The following is a 24841-nucleotide window of genomic DNA, read 5'->3' as shown; positions in this document are numbered from 1 at the left end:
AACCTGCCACATTGTTGTTCAACCTGTGGTTTTCAACTTTTTTTATCTGATTAACTAACTCGGTATCTATATTTCTAACGGTTACTTACTTACTTCGCCACAACGTATTACAACTTTTCTTCTATATTGATAGATTTATGTTGAAGATGAAGAGAAATTGAATATATCATTTATCCAATTGGCTTAATAAATCGATTGTTTTTCTTTAAATCGACTGCTTGAGCTCAGATCCGACTTAAGAAAGCTTAATTTTTTTGTACCTTGACTAGTCGTGTCTCTTACTGTTCTAACGTCAGATAAATGATTAAGTATATTGGTGTACTGATGTTTAAGAATGACCGTATGTGTATGTTTTATTTTGCTACAACCAGGTGTTTATTCACCAGTGCTAGAGCAAACATAGACCTTTGGGAATTATATAATCTATATTATAAACATTAGGCGATTAATAGATATCTCAACATGCTACGAGTAAGATTCATGTTTATACCTGGCGTTTTCTCTTTCAAATTAAACTGACAATTTCAAGGCGTTATCTCTTTCTTAACTTGTTTTATTTTACCATTCCATGTGGTACAATTGTTGTTTTGTTTAATTGTGAAGTACCCGAACGTAACCTTTTGTACCTATAAATGCATTAGATGATGTATCTTGTTGACTTGCCCATATAGCAAATCAACGTCAGTTAATTATTTTTCCTTGACAGGCACCATGAGGTTAATCTGGATGTTTTCCATTTACAGAGATTCAACAGTTTATTTTATTTGTTTTGAACAAGAGCTGTAAAAAATGTATGTTCCCATGATGGCCTGTTGGAGATGACTAGATATGTCATTTTCAGTCTCAAGAAAGATATGACCTTTGTCTCAGATCTGAAGACCCAAAAATAGTAAAGTTTATCAATTTTGAAGTATGGTTCCTATATGCCTCCGTGTTTTCCAGCCATACATACTGAAAACATTTTTGTCTGAAGGCCACTGTAACATTGATTTTTTACCATTTCAATGTCTCTGTAGGCCTGATCAGTCTCCAACTATTGGCACTAATTTTGATTTCAATGTCACTGTGAACTTGACATTTAATCTACTCCCAAAACAATAAGATTTTACTGCTAAGAATAGAGAATTATCTTATGAAATTTGAAAGTCCCTAACAAAAGCATTCTTCCGTGACTGAATGGAAACCATTTTCAGTCTTGACGTCACTATTACTGTGACCTTTGAGATAATAGAAATTACCGAATGACTATAAACAATAATGCTTTGGAGTCTTACGATTGTAGGCTAAAGCTTTTTTAAACTATTGATAGGAAACCATTTCGAATACGTAGGCGCGAACATTTTGATGTTCTTGCAGTGACTATGTTTGCCTTTAATAAAGTGAATTTTGTAAAGACGTCCCGACTAGTCATAACTGCAAATCTTTTGGTTTCAAATGTAGTTCCATACCTTTGTAAACTCCAGATATATGTCACATTACAATTTTCATGCATAACAAAATCTTTGAAACACGCTTTAATTTTTTATTATGGTAATTATATGACCTATAAAGGGTATTTTGGTCACATTTACATAGTGTCTGCATTTTACAACAAAGTAAGCATTGCAGTTGTTAAAAATATCCATACAATCTTTCTTTATCAGCATATGTTTTAGGAAACTTTTAGACTGAAATACCATCTAAAGGAAAATACCTAAAGCCCTAGAATATTTTGCTGTCTATTTGTATGTTTAAAATCCACATACTTTGCAGGTTTGAAACATAATTGCTTGACGTAATATACCGAGATGTGGTAGTTTAAACTTTACGAAAAATTTATTGACACGGAATATAGAAAGACAAGAAAGGATATCACGCACAATGTACCATAAATCATGATGTCTATATATGTCCAATGAAAGGATAAATTATCTTGAAGGTCGTACAGACCTTTCATAAAAGTCTGAATAGATTGGTTATTTATGATATTAAGGCATTCACCGCGCTTGTGCAACGGGAACAAAATTTCACAGTGTCTGTGTGTGTTGGGATTTTTTTAATAACATCTTAATAATCTTTTCATCTTTATTTGCTGTTTGCTTTCTATGAAAGATACGGGGCAAACCGTTGGGGGTAAGGGGATTAAAGCATATGTTGACCCCAACTTTCAATGTTACGGCGCCCTGACCCTGCACCAATTTCCACTGCTCCTACGCCTATGAACAAACATTTTTTTAGGATTCAACGCCATTTAGTGAACACGAAGTCTTCTCTCAAAAGTTATGAAAAATGTATTTTGGGAAAATGATCTTAAGTCAACCCCGACTTGTTAGCTGACTTCAAACCACTTGCCCCCGCCGCTGCGGGTTTGAAACCCGGCTTGAGATGTAGAATTATTTCATGATAGGAAGCTATCCAACCGGCTTACGTAAAGTCGGTGATGCTATCCATGTACAAGTTTATTGCTGAAATAATGCAAGGAGGGTCATCTGGTGTTTGCCTCTACCGTTAAAAGCTGGAAAATCGCCAATTGAACAATTAGTGTCGATGTGACATTAACCTAAAAAAAAAAAAAAAAAAAAAAAAAAAAAAAAAACCGAAACAAACAACAGAATTTATGTTTGTCCCTTAGTCATTTAACAATGTCAGATATATTTTTTCATATTAAATCCTTGATAAAAATGATATTAAAATGATTAAACAAATCTGCGAAAGACTATGTATAGTTTATACCTTGTTGAGCCGTTTTCAAAATATAAAAATACCTTCAATTAATATATGTTTTTAACAGTTTTTATTGTGCATGTTTTGGCTGTATACATTTAGTGTGGAGAATTCCTTAACGCCAGCTGCAAGTTTTCTGAATGTCTCTCTTACACTTTTGTCGGTGAAGCAAAGCTATCCATCACTTGAAATGCATTTTAACCCGTTGCAGGTGGCAAAATCATCTCATTATGCAGGAAACTTTAAAATGGCTTGCCAACCTTTTTAAGCGTGATAGTTTGATATCCAAGAAATTCATCACATAGGGAAATTTCAGACGTACACAACATTATCATTATACTTCACAAGTATTTTCTATATAAAATTCCTATACTACGACTCATTAATGTTAATAAACGCTTTTTGTGCAGTAAAATAGTAAATACAAAATAAATCACATTTGATGAATATCACATGCATTCGAGAGTGTAAATATTGTGAACCCAAGAAACTAGTATGTGAATTCATATGATTGTTTGAATGTAGTGTACTTAAGACTCCGAGGCTTCAAGGCGGAGCTGACGTACAATTAATCAAAACCCTGAAAGGACTGATAGCCAGTGCTTATTGAGTGATATTTCAACCGATACAACTGAAGAATCAACATTTCATTGTGCATAGACCGGTCATGATTTGAACAATGTTGGTAGCTCTGAGCGGAGTGATTCCGAATATTTCGAATGTGAATATAAGATTCATAATTATTCTAGAATCCATTCCTGCTTGTATTTGTTGTTTAAAACAGTAGTCCTCAGTTGCTCACACACTCACACAATACCAAGATTATAAAAAATAAATACGGGACTATTTTTTACACGTCCAGAATATTTGTGTGATGCGGTCACATAGAAATAGAAGGAAAACTCAAACGACGCTAGGTTGAAACTTGGTAGTTGATTTAGAGCTATAGCCAGTTGCTAAAGCACTGGCTAAAAAGCTTTTATTAAAACAGATTGGGACCAAACATATTTAGAAACACAGAATGTCTGGTTTTCTGTCCTTTTACAGCTACACACTACGCTTTTCTCCTTTAACCAGACAAAGAATATTAATATCTGCGATGCATTTTTCAAATCCACTGTACTTGTTTGTATTTTGATCACTCTTAAGGCAAATGTGTATCGATTACACTAGTTAAAATTAGATTTACAATTAAACCCACCATCACAGATTTTGCATGCGCTTCCTCAACGTATGATTGTATGAAGCGCTAAAACTGTTAATGTTTAAATGATGGAAATCCTTCAAAACAGCAAATATATTTTGCAGCACAAGAAGCTTGACATTTAGTTTCGCCATCGAATCGGAACTGCTTTTGATGCGTGTCTAAATGACACAAAGCCTCACATAATTTTAGTTTTTCATCAATATTAGAGTTGCAACCCCATTCACAAATTCCTCGCTCTTTGTTAAACCGAAGCTCGTCGTTCGTTACCGGTGCGCTTTTAGATAATCCTATTGTGCACGAAATCACCAGCAGTAGTACAGTCATCTGTTGTGCATTCTGAAAAAAAAAACACAGTCATGAAATACACAGATAGGTTTTGCCTGCTTCAAGAATAGAAGTGTGATTGATTGACATGAATGCTGTTTTCGAAAAAAATGGATTTGCTGGGTTAATTGCTCTTTTTTCTTAAAACTCTTTCTTAAAGTTGATTTTACTGATATTCTCCATTTTAAAGAATCACGACTTACTTCTAACATACAGGACAATAAAATAGCTGCGAAATCATTAGGCTGATAATGATTACAGATTATATCATGCTAACGAATTCCTTTCAATTTATTCTACACTTTAGTAAATGAGGTTTGCAAATGAGCGGGATGATACTGGTTTGATTGCTTGATAATAGCGTAATTCATTGTACATGTATCATACTCTCATAACTAAATGCCAGACCCATGATTATTCGGTAACATTCAGCTTGAACCTTCAATTTATGCACATCAGTTTTGAACAATGATCAAACATTCAAATTCTTTTACCCCGTCCAGAACACACTGCTTTTCAATTTGATAACCAACTTTGGTCTTTTATTATGATCAGAACTGCATTTCGATTAAGATAATCTTTAATAGAATTTATTAGTTATTATAGTTATAGTTATTTCACAAGGTCTTCAATATTTGAATCTATTAGCAGCTGATGTAAGACTCATAGTTGTTATCATTACTGGTCGTTTAGGATCATTGAGTGTTGTCTGTTTTGTTCTGTCTGTTTTTGCTTTTTATTACACCTGCTTATATATTTTGTTTGTTTTTGTATTCTTGTGTTGCAAGCTATGATATCTGCCAATCTGTTTCAAACATGTACCATTGGGTCTTTATGCTCAAAAAATACAACCAGTACCATTTACTGTAATACTTTTATATAACAATCTTTTATTAAAGCTGTCTGTGATTTATTTCTCCCTCTTTAAGTGACACCCTAGAAACGCACTTGTCATAGTTTTAAATGTTTAAATATTTTTATTTTTTAATTTGCTTATTGCTATTTTAATTGCATATTCCCTTTCCTAACATTAATCTTCACATTATTATTACAGCTTTTTATACAATTGTTTTAATATATACAATATGTTATTCTGTAGTCGGTTCTAAAGCTCACCTGAGCTTATGTTGTACTTGTTTGCTATCTTGCCGACTTATGTTATTTTGTAATAAAGTCCCGCCTAAGCCGGTTCTCAAAGGCGTGAAGGGTGTTGAACATTTCCTGTTTGCTTACAAAAGGATTCAGTCATGCGACGTTTGCTATTATAATGCAGGTTGCTTTAACCTTTACCCTGCTAAATTTCTAAAATGGACTGGTCTATCATTCAATTTGGGCAGTACCACTTCTTATTCAGAGGGGTGTTGACTGAAAATGTACTGACTGAATAGCGAACAGTGAGTAGACCATGATCAGACTGCACGGATGTGCAGGCTGATCTCGATCTGCACTGGTCGCAAAGATAGAATCAGTTGCCACCAGACTAAAGGTTAAGTTAAATGGATCTTCTTATAGAATTTAATAAATTACATTTTTTAACAAAAAGTAGAATTCTTTGATGCTAGGGGCTTACGAAAGGTCGGTGGTTCTACCAAGGTGTCCACTCGTGTCTGAAATATGCCCTGAGGGGCACCTGAGATCTTCCTCCACCTTTAAAATTGGAAAGTCGCCATATGACCCACAATTGTGTCGGTGTTAAGTTCCGCCCAAAAAATCAAAAACATTTTATTTCAGTTACAAAAAACAAAAAACAAAAAAACAACAATGATACCGAAATAATGTATAATTCAACTAACACAGCATTAAAATCTGACGAGATTTTTTTATTGTTTATTTTCAAATTGTCAACATATTCTGTGATGGCTTAGATAATTTATTTTTCCGTTTTTTTCAACCCTCTTACATGACAAAACAAGAGCTGTCACTAATGGTGACAAATGCCCCCGCAGCACCTTGACCTTTGACCTGGTGACCCCAAAGTCAGTAGGGGTGGAGTACTCAATAAGTACTATCAGCATGTGAAGTTTGAAGGTCCTGGGTGAAGTGGTTCGCATGTAAAGTGCCTTCATGCAAAAAGTTAACGTTGGCCCCTGTGAACTTGACCTTTGATCTGGTGACTCCAACGTCAGTAGGGTTGGTGTACTCTTAAAGTACTATCAGCATGTAAAGTTTGAAGGTCCTTGGTGAAGTGGTTCGCGAGTAAAGTGCCTTCATGCAAAAAGTTAACGATGGCCCATGTGACCTTGGCCTTTGACCTGGTGACCCTAAAGTCAGTAAGAGTGGTGTACTCAATAAGTACTATCAGCATGTGAAGTTTGAAGGTCTTGAGTGCAGTGGTTCGCGAGTAAAGTACCTTCATGCAAAAAGTTAACGTTGGCCCCTGTGACCTTGACCTTTGACCTGATGACCCCAAAGCCAGTAGGGGTAGTGTACTCAACAAGTACTATCAGCATGTGAAGTTTGAAGATCCTGGGTGCAGTGGTTCGCAAGTAAAAGGCCTTCATGCAAAAAGTTAACGTTGGCCCCTGTGACCTTGACCTTTGACCTGGTGTCCCCAACGTCAGTAGGGATGGTGTATTCAATAAGTACTATCAGCATGTGAAGTTTGAAGGTCCTGGGTGAAGTGGTTCGCGAGTAAAATGCCTTCATGCAAAAAGATAACGTTGGCCCCTGTGACCTTGACCTTTGATCTGGTGACTCCAAAGTCAGTAAAAGTGGCATACTCAATAAGTACTATCAGCACGTGAAGTTTGAAGGTCCTGGGTGCAGTGGTTCGCGAGTAAAGTGCCTTCATGCAAAAAGTTAACGTTGGCGCCTGTGACCTTGACCTTTGACCTGATGACCCCAAAGTCAGTAGAGATGGTGTACACAACAAGTACTATCAGCATATGAAGTTTGAAGGGCCTGGGTGCAGTGTTTCGCGAGTAAAGTGCCTTCAGGCAAAAAGTTAACGTTTTGACGGACTAACTAACTAACTAACGAACGGACGGACAGTTGAAAACTAATATGCCTCCCTTCGGGGGCATAAAAACTAAGAATATGTATATGCAATATCCATATGAATATCGTTGTTCTTAAATATGACATGTAATGAGAAATGAATTTTTTTTAAGAAAGATTTTTAATTTCTTTCCAAACACATTTACATGCAACCAGATTTTCTTAACATTATACCTGACATAAATATGTTGTAGCCCTGAGAAGAGCTATAACCTTGATAAGATATATTTGTTTAAAACGGCAAATCTGATATACAGTACAGTTTTGAGCATCCGGTAATTTCATACCGAGGAAATGATTTGCGATATTTTCGCTTTATTACAAGTTATTGACTGAACTAATTCCTTTGGCCTTGGCATACTACACTAAATTGTGTGTGCATGCGTGTATTACCTTTCTTTAGCCGTTTTGTAAACTTAAAGGTAGAAGAAAAAACATAAAATGTTTCAATTTGCAAAGACTGCTTCAAATGATACGAGATTTCCGTCTTTTATCATAGATATCGGACATTCATAGTAGTCGAGGCTGAATAACAACTGGTAAAAGTCAATCCGTAATGTTTCTGAATAAATATTATAGTCAATAGAACCTTTTTTAACCACAGGTGGCAGTATCATTGATTGGTCACCCCCTCCCCACCCTAAGACCCCTGATACAACCCTGAAAAAAAATTCTGACATTCTCAGTTGTTCCTTAATATCCCCACCCTACAAGACCCCTGATACAGCCCTGAAAAAAAATTTCAACTATCAAAACAGTATTTATTAGAAGGTATAAAGTCTGCTATATGTCCATTTGCCAAACAATGTGGAACATATGATATCGTCGTTTCGGCGATTTAGACGCATTCTGACGGCATATCGCTATGCCTATCATTCACTTAAATAAAAAGGTCTGCAATTCCACAGTTTACCTAATTCAGATCCAATGAATGACTATATTCTAGCAAAATATTTCAATTTCATGGTATTTTGAGTTGTTGGAAGCCATCTTGGATTTGGCAGTACCTGTGTTGTAACACACGATCTGATTGGACGAGCGTTTCAGTTTCAAGATGGCTTCCAACAACTCAAAATAATGTGAAATTGAAATATTTTGCTAGAATATAGTCATTCGTTGGATCTGAATTAGGTAAACTGTGGAACTGCAGACCTTTTTATCTAAGTGAATGATAGGCATAGCGATATGCCGTCAGAATGCGTCTAAATCGCCGAAACAACGATATCATATGTTCCACATTGTTTGGCAAATGGACATGTAGCAGACTTTATACCTTCTATTAAATACTGTTTTGATAGTTGGAAAACTTTTTTTTCAGGGTTGTATCAGGGGTCTTGTAGGGTGGGGATATTAAGGAACAACGGAGAATGTCAGAATTTTTTTCAGGGTTGTATCAGGGGTTTTAGGGTGGAGAGGGGGTGACCAATCAATGATACTGCCACCTGTGTTTTTAACTTGCCCTCATCTACGCTAGTCTAGATGTTGAGATGTTATCTTTTTTTTGTCGCTCATAGGAACTGACTAACTGACTTTGATTTTGACTACGTTTGAAGATAGAATACATGTGAGGAGGAAATCTTTACGCCATAATACCTTGTTACCTTGTTATAATTAAGTCATCTTACCCAGAGACAAGATAGCAGCTGAAATAGAGGGTTCTAACCTCTCGCTATATGGCAATACAACTTTTTGAAACACTACAACCAAAGAGGTTTTAGTAAAGACCAGGCCAATAATATAACATGTGACATGTTAATCATTAGCATCATTTTGAAATTGACTAATAGCAAGTTGGCAACCTTAAACTAGGATCTATAGAGCCTAACTTTAGTTAAATAGTCATAAAGCCAGAATTAGTGCCAAAAGTGATTTCGAGACATAATTAATGACTTTTTAAGGGTTTTAAAATTGGGCTTTCAATTAATTAATCAGAATAATCTCAATTGAGGCATATGTAAAACATTTTTACAACTACGCTCGATAAATAACTATACAATAGTTCGTCCGATGAAGCAAAATATGTGTGTAGGCATTTAAGGTCAAAACTAAGATTTATAGGCATTATATTACAGCAGAAAGAATCTCCAATCTGGTTATTTTTGTTATAGTAAAAGTTTATACCATGTGTAGAAGGATATCTTTTTAAAGTCCTTGTATTATAAGTAGATAATACAAACACGGGTTTTCGTAGTATTTGATCTCACCAAACATTAATGGAAAAAAGTTAGAAAAATCACATTTAAAAAATATGCTCTTAGATGATGTATCCCTTTCTAGTTTTGCTTAGATAGGCAACAGATTTAACGACAGACTGAAGACATGAGGAAGAAATATAAATAAAGTATTAAACTCGTTTGACAACGGTTTCCTGTACTCAGTGTTATATGATGTATAATTTTTAATTTGTTATACCTACCATGTTTAGTGTCTTCTTAATTCAAACATGAATGGATATTAAGACTCTTCAAAAGCAAGTCTTTATGCATATAATTATATTTCAGCTCTCATATGGTTAAGTAACACACAGTAGACTAATGTTTGTCACACAAAAATCCTGGTTTTGGTAATTACTGCGTTCTCTCTGACCCTTCTTACCATAGATATCCTTTTGTTATATTACTTATATATAACTAAAACTTTAAAGATTCTATGAAGAGTAACATTAGTCGATAGATCTTGTTTATCCAAACACGAATTGATGAAAGTATCTGTTTATATGATGATTATATGATGAATAATTCTGTGAACTGCATGAATGCAACAACTAAAGTTTAATAACCAATACGACAGTGTAAAATTGAAGAGACAAGAAGTCCGTTCCATAACGTCATGCGCCTGAAATCTAACTTACAGAAAGAGAAAATAGTAATCGTTATTTCATTTATAATATTGATAATTTCCAAGTTTTTCCTGACATCATAATTATTCTCCTTCTTGTTGAATCCAATATTTCTCAGCTGAAAGGGAATATTGTTTTTCAAGAACACAGGCAAATGTCTGAAAGCTGCAGCTCCAGAAATTCTTTTATCGTCACATGCCCGTTCTTATCTAGTTTATTTCTCATAAAACCCGGATCCAGTACACAAAAAGCTGTTTAAATAGCACTTACGGTTAATGTGTACATACATTATTAATAAGATAGAGTTTTAACAATCCGTTTTCAGCCTCTGTAAGCATACAAAAGTTAAAATATTTCATATCTGTTAGGATATAGCAGGATCCCTACCTACAAACGTACGAAGTTGAATATAATGAAAAATTTATAACAAAAAATGTAAAATCCTAGAAAGTTAAATAGGATATCTAAAGTTTTACGGAAGCAGACGTTTGATGTGCGTTAATGAGAAATTTGTCCTCTACTTTTGCCACTGTTCTAGTTTTACAAAAGTATTTGTGTTTGTTTTATATATAAGGGAAGCAACACTGAAATCAGTTTTATAAATTTATCATTGCTTCCAGTGTAATTTTCGTAATCATGCCTCAGAAGTATGGTTAACTAGTTGCTACCCCTGACCATTCTATGGTGTTACCCTACCTTTATCATTGCTTCCAGTGTGATTTTCATAAACTTGCCTCAAGAGAGTGGTTAACTAGTTACTGTCCCTGACCATTCTATGGTGTTACCCTACATTTATCATTGCTTCCAGTGTGATTTTCATAAACTTGCCTCAAGAGTATGGTTAACTAGTTACTGCCCCTGACCGTTCTATGGTGTTGCCCTACATTTATCATTGCTTCCAGTGTGATTTTCATAAACTTGCCTCAGGAGTATGGTTAACTAGTTGCTGCCCCTGACCGTTCTATGATGTTACCCTACTTTGTTCATTAATTAGTTATGTCCTCGTGAACTGTATGTTTTACTTTGTGTTATATATATGTTAATCATGAACACATCCAGTGTACACTGCCATGGGTTTGGTATTTTAGGATGCATATTTATCTTCTTAATTATTAATGATTTAATTGACTAACTTTAGTTTACTTTATTTAGACGATACAAAAAACTGCGCAAAATCAAAGATTACACTAGGACTCACTTCCTTGGTTAAGATAATGCGTCAAATGTAAAATAAAAAAGTGGAAACTCCACAGGTCGCTCAACACGACAAAAATGAAAAACTGCAGGTTCGGTTTGATTGGGCTTGTTCATAGACGGTAGTGGTAATGTATGCTAACATCCATGCCCTCTAGCCCTGGATTGAGACTACAGTTTCACATCTGACATGATTATCGTCCAAACTGAAGAACGTACAATGTTATGTGTTATAAGTATGATCATATCCTGACAAAGATATATTGACGTTGACAGTGACGTCTATTTCTTGTTGCATCAGTGTAAAATGAATACTGAGCCGATATAAATTGGCATTGCATATATGACTTTACGCATATTACATCTTGTATTTAACATATTGACTGAACTCGACCTCAAGATGAAAGCTCACACAATAATTGAGTTAGGAGAAAAGCATCAAGGAGCCTTACACTTTATTAGTCATCGCACCATCAAAAAGGAAAGCGTAGCGATTAACTGTAGAGGGGTCAATCACCAAACATGCACTGTGCTTCACAATTTTCGCATCGTATCCTCTTTTGATAAACTTTTTAACACATTTTACAAATATCTGATTAAAATAAGGACTATGTTTAATTTTCCGAATTTTATAAACTACATCTCCATAGTATTCCGGGTGTGTAAGACCAAGTTTTAAAAGTGTTTTAAGTTTAGTATTATATTTCTTTAACAGTTCGGACGATCTGTAGTAAAATTTACTGAAAGCTTTCAATAACTTATGATAACGGTAATCCTGTTGTAATATTTTTGGTGATATGAAGATTTCTTTTACTTTGAGCAAGCCCTGGCTAAACGAATAAGTTGTGAAATATTGAAAAACGAATATGTCATAGTATATAATATAAAATGTTATATTATATATGCAGTCAAACTGGTAGTCAGTTTTAATATCCTCTTTATTCCTGTTACGTTCATATCCTACAAAACGGAATTGGTTTGCTAATTTATTGTCTCGACGACGTATTGTTTACAACCTTTTCTTTAATGTCTAGACAAAAATAAGAAACGACTTGTCTCAAATTTATTACCAAAGATTTACGCTGTTCATTACAACTGACTTATATCAGTAATATTTTTGGAAGAGACTTTTCTCATTTCAGACAAGTGTTCACCTTTTGTTGCCACTCTGTCAACGTTATCGATAGAAAAAAGATTTATAAAAAACAAGTGAATGAAGTATTGCCATGCAATACAAAGTCCCCTACTGGAATGCACCTAATTTTCTCTACTGCAGTATAACATAATGAACTGGTATCTGTCAATGATATATAAACAATATTGTACTATATATACAATATGTAATAACAAAACACTTTGATTAAAATTTGCATATATAAAAACCTACATTTGTTTTCATATGGAATTTTTTGGCCGATTATAGAAAGTTACTATATAAGTTATTTATAGTAACATCAAAGGAAAATAAATCCTAAACAAGAAATATCTTTAAAAATGATAGTCGGCGAATTGTAATAAGGAAAGAAGTTTATGAATTTTTCATCTAACATTCATCTTTCATCTAACATTTTTCAAATTGCAAAACTAAACACCACACTTTAACAATTTAAATGGTTCTCTTTTAAATTTTTCGCAAAGGTTTCGTAGGGTTGCAATTATGTTTCGTTTATCCTTAGACGAATAATTACAACAGTAGTTTGATGAAGATTCACGAAGCGGTCCATGAGAAGAGGTCATTAAACGTGTTTATATTTTAGCTAAATTGGTCCCTATCCCCATTTGTAACAAAATAGCAGAGGACCTTACGATATTGTTACACATCAAGTTTGATAAAAATCCATTATATTTTAGTGGTTAATGCGAAGAAAGGCATATCTACTTTTAGCTATAGTGGTCCCTAATAGGGCCCAAGTTCCTATATAAATAAATCTGGAAGAGGACCTTATAATGATACTCCAGACCAAGTATGACAAAGATCCACCAAGCTGTTCATGAGACGCTGTATAAAGGCATTTCTAGTTTTAGCTCTAGCAGCCCCTAAAAGGTTCAAATGTCCCAGCTGAACAAAGTTGGCTGCGGGCCTAGTAAAGATGCTACAAATGAAGTTTGATTAGAATACATGAGAAAAAAATCAATTAAAGGATATTTTTAATTATTTTTATTTATTTCTAAAATAGGCCAACTGATCCCACTTTAACAAATAGCATATTCGCTATTCATCAATCTTTGGACAATGACGTCACACCTATAAAAAAGTGAAGGTCAAGCAAAACATACAATTGTAATTATTTCAATATTTCCATTTCATAAGCAAGGTTTGACCGTAGTCATATCACATAGTTAAACTGTATGCAGCGTACCTTCATCTCTGTGTAATGAGATTCAGTCATTATATAGCATAATATTTATATATAATAAAACAGATTTCAACTGATTTCAATATTTGCATACCATACTTAAGAAAAATATTCATATATAATAAATCAGTTAAATAATATATAACAAATAAATCAAAGCAAGCAAGTACTCATTTTAATATGCAATCTGAATAAGTCACAAAAGCAAGAAACATTTTCATATACAGACGACAATTGTAACAAGGAAAATCTTTTAAAGTACACTTCTCTACATAAAAGACTCTTATCACACCCTTATTCATGTGATACGCAGACCGTATTCAGCTCTTTCTTTAATTTGATATATATTGGTATTTAAACAGGTTTTTATCATATTTATTAAACGTACTTATCATTTTGAGATATATCAATATTCTTGCTAAATATACTGAGCCAAAATTAGCTTTAAAACTGTGAACAGCGTCGTTTAGGATAAACGCTATGTCTACATTTCACTCAGCGTAGCACATTCAACAGAGTGAAAGAAATTGACACTCTCGTCCAATCAGGCAGAGTGTTGCATAAATCTTCCACTTTGATAAATTATCTATAATGCGTTATCAAGTAGTTTGATTCGCAAACTGAAGTCACGTGGCATAGGTAACGAAAACGAATTTAGACGGCGTCGCCGAAAAAATCTTTATAATATAAGTCCACAAGAAACTCTTTACCAGGTAGAGATAGGTCAAATACACCTAACAATTGGATATAACATGCATGTTGTACCACAGAAAACTGGTCTCAATTTTTCCCTACGGCCAGTAATAAAAAGTTACCTTATAATCTATTTTCTATTTAAAGTAAAACAAAGGGACGTAATTCTAAAAACAAGGGTGCCTCATGGTGGTGAACATTTGTGCCAAGTTACATCAAAATCTGTCCATGCATGAAGAAGAAATGCTCCGGACAAAGTCATTCTTGAATTTGACCTTTGACCTCTATATGTGACCTTGACCTTAGATCTAGAGACCTGTTTCTTGCGCATGACAATCCGTCTGATGGTGGTGAACATTTATGCCAAGATACATCAAAATCCCTCCATGCATGAAGAAGGAATGCTCCGGACAAAGTCATTCTTGTATCTGACCTTTGGCCTCTAAGTGTGACTTTGACCTTAGACCTAGGGACCTTGTTCTTGCGCATGACACTCCGTCTCATAGTGGTGAACATTTGTACCAAGTAATATTAAAATCCCTTTAAAGATTGTTGAGTTACAGACAGGACAGGAAAAAACCCTTTTGGCCTTTGACTTCCAAGTGTGACCTTGACATTGCAGCGAAGCGCCCGGGTTTTGCGCATGACACGTTGTCTCATCCAGGGGAATATTTGTGCAAACTGATATTTAAATTCTGTTTGCATGACAAAGTTATAGACCGGACAGGAAAAAAATTCTTTTGACTTTTGATCTCCAAGTGTGATCTTGACCTTTAAGCTAGGATCCTGGGTGTTCCGCATGACAGGTCGTCTCATCATGGGGAACATTTATGCCACGTAATATTGAATTCCCTTGATGGATGACAGAGTTCTGGACTGGACAGGAAAAAGAATCCTATTGACCTTTGACCTCCAATTGTGACCTTGACCTTTGAGCTAGGGGTCCGGGTTTTACGCATGACACTTTGCCTCATCATGGGGAACATTAATTTTATGCCAAGTAATATTAAAATCCCTCCAGGGATGGTAAAGTTATGGACCGGACAGGAAAAAAGCCCTGTTGACCTTTGACCTCCTATTGTGACCTTGACCTTTGAGCCAAGGGTCCGGCATGACGCGTCGTCTCATCATGGGGAACATTTGTGACTAGTGATTTTAAATTCCCTTCATGAATGACAGAGTTATGGACCGGACACGAAACAGACCCTGTTCATGCCATGTTAACAGTTGACTGCCAAGTGTGACCTTGACCTTTGAGCTAGGGGTCTGAAAGTAGTGCATGACACATTGTCTTATTATGAGGTACATTTGTGTCAAGTAATATTAAAATAACTTCATGGATGGTAGAGTTATGGACCGGACAGGAAAAAAAAACTATGTTGACCTTTGACCTCCAAATGTGACCTTGTCCTTTCAGCTAGGGGTCCGGGTTTTGCGCATGACACGTCGTCTCATCATGGGGAACATTTGTGCCAAGTAATATTAAAATCCCTTCATGGAGTTATGGACCGGACACGAAATTTCGGACGGACGGACGGAATGACGGACGGACGGAAAAGGGCATTCCTATAGTCCCCGAAACTGTTTTTGAACCAGTAGGGGACTAAAAACCGGTTAGAACTGCCAAGGAATGTCATATTGACACTTGTGCCACACAGCACTCCTACATGATCGGTTTTCACTATGATTACTGCAGTCTCCAGTACATTTCTTCCCTGACATCGTTTTAGATCGTGATAAGACAACACAATTATTACCTTTGCAAAAGCTATTGAGATGACTTGACTTGCTTATGAGATTGCGGGTATACTTCTTATGCTCGACGATGTACTTCTTGATGATAAAGAAATATCGAAGAAAGTTATAGATGCAGTTATATACATTTTCTTTAAAATACACTCTACAGTACGCTTGTGGAACAAAGTAAACATTAACTAATGCCATTCTTTGTTAAACATTAATTATATTATATTGCCAGAGTCCGCGAGTGCACAGACTTTTATTTAAGACAACTGCAGGCATTTTTTCAGCGCAATTTAGCGCTCTGATTATTTCCATTGTCTGATGATTCAGGGAATTTCTGCTAATTGACATTTTGTTCGTTTGTCAATCTGTCTGTCATTTTCAGTTTGTTACTCATTTATATCCCGAAATTATCTCAAGATATTGTCAGGAAAAGTGATTAAAATCAGATTATAGACGAGACATTTCTGTTAGTTTGCGAAAGTAATTTTTGGTAACAAAGAAAGTTGTTCGAAATAAAAAATAATGATAGTTGATAAAATGAAGGAATTAATTTACCTTTCGTTACTTATTCGGCTTCAATGTAATTTTGTTCTAACTGTGGACATTTCTCAGTAGTTATAAAAATGTGTAATCTTCGAACAAAATGAAATAAAAAAAGTTCAAATTAATACAACATGTTATATTTAATTTATTCCAATGTATTTACCATTTTGTATTAGTATAACCGACGTTTGTCCAACTAATTGTACGCCAGTCGGGATATTGTGATGATTTTTGCACAGGTCAATGTCTCTCCTCCAGAGGCAGACATACACATACGGTAAATGTCAGTCTGAAATGAAACCGGTCTGTCTTGCAGTCGACAAATTGAGACTAAACCGACGTGAGATACTACATAGTAACTCTGAGTAAGATTGTAAGTATTTTTGATACTTCAATTGTTATAACTTTTAAAATGTTGCATTTTATTTTGACGTAGAAGATGCCTGACATGCTGGAATGACACACAATCGTCAACTTACATGACGACATTTAATAAACGCTTTATACAATTTTTACAGTTACTGTTTAAAATCATTTGTTAGTCTTACAGTGTTAATACCTAAGCAAGTAAGTCAATCCGGTATACTTCTTAAATTCAACCTTCTCCTCGATTTTCATTTCATTTCCGCTTAAGAGTACATTTATTCATTTTGAAACGATTTATCTTTTTTATCTTAGACGGCAAACTACTGTGTATTGACAGTAAGACATTTAAACTGTGAATATATAAAAAGTAGAAAAGTGGAAACTCCACAGGCCGCCCAACAGGACAAAAATGAAAATGTTGTAGGCTCGGTTTGACAGAAACTGTTTATGGACGACAGTGGAAATGTTACAATTAAGCACCAAAAAGCGATTTAGAGACCAATTTTCCATATATTAAGTCAGAGCGCGATTTAAAAATCGCTCCGTTTGTATATGTTCCAAGGAATTAAAACATATTACTTTGTATAATGAGAACTGAAATTGTCGAATGCTTTATTTAATTTTACTTTTCCACTGTACTTGTATAAAGGTTCTGTTTTGAAACACGTCTTTTTCCTGTAAAATGTTCATTTCTTAATTAAAATGTATAAATATCTTATAAGGGCTAATAAAATGTGTGACATGATTGGAACTGCTTCGAAAACCGGTCTTCAGTTAAAATGTTACAAATTTCATAGATACATATGTCATACGGAAAATGCATTAGCAATTACAACCAAACACAGTAACGATGTCTCAGAAAGTGATCATAACGTTCCCAAAATACGAAGAGAAATAGAACCGCTTTCTAATGAATGTTTAAAGCGGTTCTATTTCTCTTCGTATTTTGTTTGTTAAAAGAGATTGAAATCACTCTTTCGTAAAAGCAACTACATTTAGAGGTCAGCTCTTTTCTTTTCGAATATAAAGCTTTGTCTTGTATCAAGAACATTTTTCTTTATTTAATTTAGATTTTAACCTACAATTAATTGTCAGTGTGGAATATAGTGAAATGATATTTTGTTAATATATTCTATACATTATACGCAAACAAACTTTAAGAGTTGCTTATATCTCTTAGTAAGCCAGATACTAAAGTATATTTCAGTATCTGTAATGCGTCTTTTTCCAGATCCACTAGCTGTTTAATATGTATAATGATAATGTTTAGTAGCAAGCAAAGTATCGGTTACACGTGGTAGAATTAAACCCTCCATCACGAATGTGCTGCAAACACTATTCACCCAACTAATATTACACATGTGTTATCCTTTAAACCCGTTCAGGTAAGGGAAGTTTTTGGGACAGCTAATACATACTTTGTTTCTCATACCCATGAACATTGGGTTTCATCAGGACTTAAGATAATGTAGCAATTAAATACCTAATCAAATTTTGACAAAAAAGTGAGTTATGCTGTATGATAATTTGGATTATTTATATATTTTTTTAAATCTTTACCATTATTAGAACTTATAAGTGTAAAAAGCAAATTGTGTTCGGATGCCACGGATCTAAATATTAGCATTTCGCGAGAAACTAAACCTAAAGGATATATGACTCACTAGACTGGCTCCCGTCCCTATGTTTGTTCTTCTTTACATATATAGGCCTATATAAGTTTATTCATCAAGAGGGAAGTAACTCCAGTAGGTTGTTTCTACATTGACATTTTTATTGCCCCTGGCTCCGAACACAGCCATCAGATAAAATGTGCTATTTTAGAGGCTTAAGATTTTCTTATTTTGCCTGCAGTATTTATATAAAAAAATAACCATGCAGCCAGGGAGCCAGGCTAATGACTCACTAACGTTACAAATACAACCAGATGGCTATTATGTTATGCCTGATTTAATTAAATTGTAGCCTTGAGAAGTTACACGCCTTTATAAAAAAGCAAGGAAGCATTTTGATATGCAGTTTTATTCATCCGAAACAATGCTCTGGGGAGGATATGCTTTAGTTTGTGATTTATATTTGAACCACACGCCATCGACTGAATTAATCCTTTTGGCCTTGGCCCATTACTTTGAAATAACTATAACGATTTCACATACAGTGTCGAGTTTATGTAATATTCACTTTTTAAACTATTTAGTCAGTGTTAACAATAACAATTTAAATCACGTCCTTCGCCATAATCGACCGTAATGTTGAAAATGTATTAGCCAGTAGTAAATGCATTTTTGTACCTTCTCATCAACACGATAACTGATAGTGTCTTATCAATTGTTTGAATAAATTGGCATTAAAATTCTATTGAAATAGACATCAAAAATGAATATATTAGATATATATGATAAAATAGGTAACGCGTATGTGTTCTAAATTACTACGATATCGAAATAATTTATGAATGAAGGAAATATAATCTCCCTTAACTACCGCATCATTCGGATCTTTCATAAAATAACATGAACGTTTTGCCTATTTTCAACATTTACATAAATTTGGCTATCTACGTTTAATAATGATATATTCTGTGAAAATTTACATTTTTCATTTATTATTTTTTAACCATGACTGTTGGGAAAACTAAACATCCGATACGCAGTTTCATGCATTTGGAAATTGTTTCATACAGAGGATATGGTTTGTGATTCCCGCTTAAATTACATGCTTTTTCTGTTACCTTGACCTGCTACACTGAAATAGAAACCTTATTTTTTGTGCATACGTAATTAACTATCTTAAACAGTTGTGTAGCTTTGAAGGGGAAAACAGTTTCCATTTACAAAGGCTGATTCACTTGATATGAGTTTTCCGTCAAATAATTCGGTCAAAAACTGTGCTTTTGTGGTGAAGTAGAAAAAAGTCCACGGTAAATAGATAGTATTTTTCCATTTTTACGCCTTTTTGTGTACTATGGGTGCCTTTTCATGAAATGTAGCGGTTTTTATGTTTATACTCCAAAGATGGCAAATTTTGAAGGAAGGTCGTACCAAAAGTATGTGTTTATTATGCGGACAAGAGCAAAAAATTCGGTCAAAGACTGTACTTTCGTGGTGTAGTCGAAAGGCGTACGTGGTAAATAGCTCCTATTTCTTTCACGTTTTTACGCATTTTGGTGTAGAACGGATGCATTGATTACACCTTTCACTGCTAGAATGATGCGACGGTATTCATTTATACTCCAACGATAGCAAGTTGCGCAGTAGGGGTTTGTTGTGCGGACAAGAGCAAATACATGTAAGCGTGTTTTGGAATGGAAGACTAACTCTGACTGGCATTTCACTGGGAAAAACTCAACCTTGCTATTTTCTTCTTATTTTTGGGTCGACTTATGATATAACTTTTATGAATAGTAGATGTACGAAATAATGATGCTCTTTAAATGTAGGTTAATCAGATCTGAAAAGATTGTATTTTATATGGAATAAAAGATTTGAATAAGTGACCTTTAATCTTTAGAAACCGAATGATTAATTTTAAAACTGTTGATTTATGGTTCCCTTGTTGATAACATGCATATTATAACAGACTGAGAGGAAACGTTTTTAATATAATACGAGCTCATAATTCAGCTATATTACTCCGAGAAGAGACAACAGTTATAGCCCGGTACAATACAGTGCTTCGTACTTCTTTAAAGACGAGAGCCGAGCCATATTTCTACTCAGACTTTACAACTAGTCCAAAAATATAGAATGTGATTGCCTGATTCTCACCATAAGTCTGAAAAGAGAAATAGCTAGGTTCCATCCTTATTTAGAGAGGGATCTGAAGGTTCACTTAGTATTAAATTTGAGCCAGACGTGGTTCCGTGGAGTGGACTCGAGACATAATAAGTCTTAAACGTTTTAAAAAATTGGACTGAATTAATTATTGTCAGCAAAACTGATTCATCTGGAAATCATCTCATATAAATCGCGATGAGGCGATTACTAAAGACGATGATGATAATGATGATAATGATGTAGTTGATGATGTAGATAATGGTGTAGGTGATGATGTTAAAATGCTTCGATGATATAAATCCCGAGTTTGTCTTCAGTTGCAATGCAGTCTTCAACCGACGGTCCATTTATGCTTATGACAGATTGATCGAATGAAATTACTTAATTTCAATTTTAATTTATTACCGGCATTTTTAATGCAAATGTTTGTTTGATAAACTACCTATCAATGAAAATGTTACCGCTGATTAATGTAGGGGTTTCTATGTCTCGAAGTTATTTAATGTAGACGTTCAAGGTCAAAATTTAAATTATTGAGCACCAGTCCTGCAGTTTAAATAAAGTATCATTTACATGTTTTCATTGTAACTGCTGAAAAAAAAATCTAAGATCAATAATCAAAGGTTATAGTTCATATATTCATAAATTTCTGGTTAAACCGGTTCTTGGGGCTGGTGGCTGTGGACAGTTGCAAATGTTATCAACCCTTTTGAGTTTATATGCAAGCTATGCTTCCAAATGATATTATAGATATTCATACAATTTGTTTTAATTACCTATAGAGTGATTTGTAGAAGATCTTTGTCTGGTAAAGCTCTATTATGTTTATTTCATCATAAGATAAAACGCAATATATACCTCATGGTAAAAACTAATAAATTGCTATCGTATATACAATGTTCTTGGGATTAGAAAAAGACACTGTTACCATTTAAACAGTCAAGCGATAACAACAACAACAATAACAAAAAATCAACAACAATAACAACAACATTAGATTTTAATCAAAATGGATGACAAAGTCGATATCGGCATATTACATGTACTGATAACTGCACATGCTGCGCACAACTACTTTTTCACTTAAATCCTACTTTATAAGAGTAAAGTCTTTTTGGCAATTCTAAGATACTGTGTTCTTAGTAAATGTTTATGTATTACTAAAGATGATAATACATATGAAATGCATAATGAACCATGGATATTCCTTCACTCTTACCGATATATTACTGGAAGTTGTAAGACAAAAGGAATAAATATCACTGGTCGGTCGATATTATTTTTTCAAATATTAATTCATTAAATTAATTCTATGATTTTCTCAAGAGCGTCAGCTAACATTTATCCAATCTGAGTTTTTAAAACTGAACGAGTTTCTACATAACTTGCGCTAAATAACCATTTCCAGTTCACAGAAACATAAAAATCCTGAAAATGTAGCTGTATTTCTATCAATTCTAATGATGACTATTTATTTTCCTGACACTATAATTCTCCTCCATGCAGATCAATCCAAGTTAACAACGTAATTATCACTATTAGCAATTGTGTACGAAAATACACAGTTATCTGAACATTCCTTTAATTATTGTATGACTTGGTCTAAATTAAAGTCTCATAAAACGATCGTTCTGCTTAAATTATGTTACATTATTGGCAAACTGCCTCTTAATGGGGCGTTCTTCATGATTCCCCACAAATTCAGTAAGAACCCGGTTCTTATTTCATAATTTTTAACTGACAGGTTTAATTGGGAAGGTCATGATAAGACCACAATCAGTGATAAGGCAATTTTTTAATTTATCAAACTAATTTATTGGGTGTACTTTACAGGAATGAAGTGACATACTGATATTATGAAGTGTGAAAATATTTAATTAACATTTAATTCTTCCTCAACATAATCCTTTGAAACAAACTGAAAACGGTCCATCTTTTTGTTTAGACTTCACATCTGTTGGCTCCAAAAATTACAGACAAAATAAATTGATGTAATTCGCACTCAGCATACCTCGAAGACACAAATTTGTTTGACAACAGCAATTTCAGGGTTAATTAAGGAAGGTCAGATTTCTTTCACCCCCCACATATTTGCCAATAAGAGGTAAGAAGTTCTGATAACCGGGCTTCGCCCGGTTATCAGAACCTCTTACCTATACTAATCTCCTGATTAAATAGCAGTTGAGTTTAATGTTTATGTAACTGTTTTAAAATTTACATTATAATTCATACTGATATTACCGGACCAGCCTCAGTACACACACAAAACGCCTTCATTAAATACTTCTATTAGTCACTATAAAAGCAGAGTGGATGAATATAATGCACTTCGAAAATAATATAAAAACAACATAATTTATAACTCTAGAGATTTACGACAAAGCTAACCTTAAAAACACGTGCGTGGAAAACATTGTCCCTGTGTATCATGCCGCTAGATACTGATATTATTTTTAGTATTAATGTGAAAGCCAATCCCTTCGACCAACATTTGTTATTGCTTTTCTTGTAAATGTGATTAACTTGCCGTCTTGACATATTCTTAGATTGTATAGTTCATAGCCAATAAGCACTGATGCATTATAGCTAGCAAAATAAGTGTGAAACACTTGTAATTGTGAACAAGTCTCTAAATTCTTATATGACTTTTCCCTATATTGTCTATTATATAATGAAATATAAGAAACCGATATCGCACGTTTGTATGAAACGCACTTAGCACTTATTTTCTGAACGATTAATCATTTTGTCTTAAGTGCTATTGTTTAAAGCAGCTGTAAAAGCTTAACCCTTAACCTGCTATATTTCTATAATGGACTGGTCCATCTTTCAATTTGGACAGTACCACTTATTACTCAAAGGGGTTTTCACTGAAAATTTACTGACTGAATAGCGAACAGTGCAGACCATGATCAGACTGCACGGATGTGCAGGCTGATCTTGGTCTGCACTGGTCGCAAAGGCAGAATCATCTGCCGCCAGCAGGCTAAGGGTTAAATTCCAGTCGTGACGGGTCAATCCAAAAACTTTAATTTAGTCATCACCTTTGGTTGTGTGTAATTTTGGTTACGACACGTTTGCAAAGTAACACAAGACAACCATACTATAGTATTTAAGAACGTTATTTGATATTATGGCATAAACACAACACATAACATGAAGAAAGTAAGGGCTTTCATCTGACTAAGTGTAAATACTGAACAACTGTTGTTTATCATGCAAGTGCTGTGGCAACTGCCTAATATTTATTTTTTCTTGTCTATAATCTGATATTAAAAATGAACAAGTCCGTACAAACGGACTTATTCTTATGTCTGTTCCATTTCAATTCAGTTTTAATGTTAATTGAGATAGTGTCAACCAGTGCTTTTATTAACTTCGACTGTCTCTATTTCCATCGAACAGACAGGGTATATAATTTCGTCATGTGTAGTGTCCATTATGACACCAAAATCTTCTTTTTAAAAGTTAAATACGCTTCAGATAATATATTTATTGTCATAAAACAAAGCACATATTTACTTTCATTATTAGTCTTGGGACAGTGTAAATTTTGGGATAAATGTCTGGAAGGGAAAGTTTCATCCCACGAACATGTAGAACTTATATCTATTAAAGCCAATTTATAAAAAAAATGGAGAATTAAACTCAATATGGTTTGATTTATTCGATAGGACTTTTTTTATGCAGATAGGAATTTATTACATTTTTAGTATTTTATGATAAAATAAAACAAAAAAAAAAAAACAATGAACATTATCTTGAAGTTGAATCCACTATGTCTGTCGTATTTTTTGTTACGATGTTTCATGAGTAGATGAATTTACCAATCGGTAAATTTGTATATACTTATTTTATATGTAAAATCATTTTTTACAAAATACGAGAAAGAAATATGTTGTTCTCGGCAGTTGATATGAACAGAATAAATGACCAAAAGACCTCTATCGTATTTGGCTCAACTCTTTCAATAATTACCTCGGCTGATAAACAGTAGCATGTTATTCTCTCCAAAATAATCTAAAGTAAAATAAGTAAATTAAAAATAAAATAAGAACACGATGTTTGTGAACGTCGTCCTAAAATTCCTAAAGGA

At 34.1% G+C, this 24841-nt stretch overlaps 1 long non-coding RNA gene across 1 annotated transcript; it reads right to left on the bottom strand.

Moving 5' to 3' along the window:
- Positions 1–1508: 1508 nt before the first annotated feature.
- LOC128555818 (uncharacterized) lies at positions 1509–10459 on the bottom strand. The gene is made up of 2 exons (XR_008370369.1): positions 9648–10459; positions 1509–4246 (listed from the first exon to the last, which is right to left on the bottom strand). It is a non-coding gene; the product is annotated as an uncharacterized LOC128555818 (long non-coding RNA).
- Positions 10460–24841: the final 14382 nt, after the last annotated feature.

This window comes from Mercenaria mercenaria, chromosome 3 (genome assembly GCF_021730395.1).
Source record: "Mercenaria mercenaria strain notata chromosome 3, MADL_Memer_1, whole genome shotgun sequence".
Classification (NCBI taxonomy): domain Eukaryota; kingdom Metazoa; phylum Mollusca; class Bivalvia; order Venerida; family Veneridae; genus Mercenaria; species Mercenaria mercenaria.
This window is presented reverse-complemented; position numbering and strand designations above follow the sequence as displayed.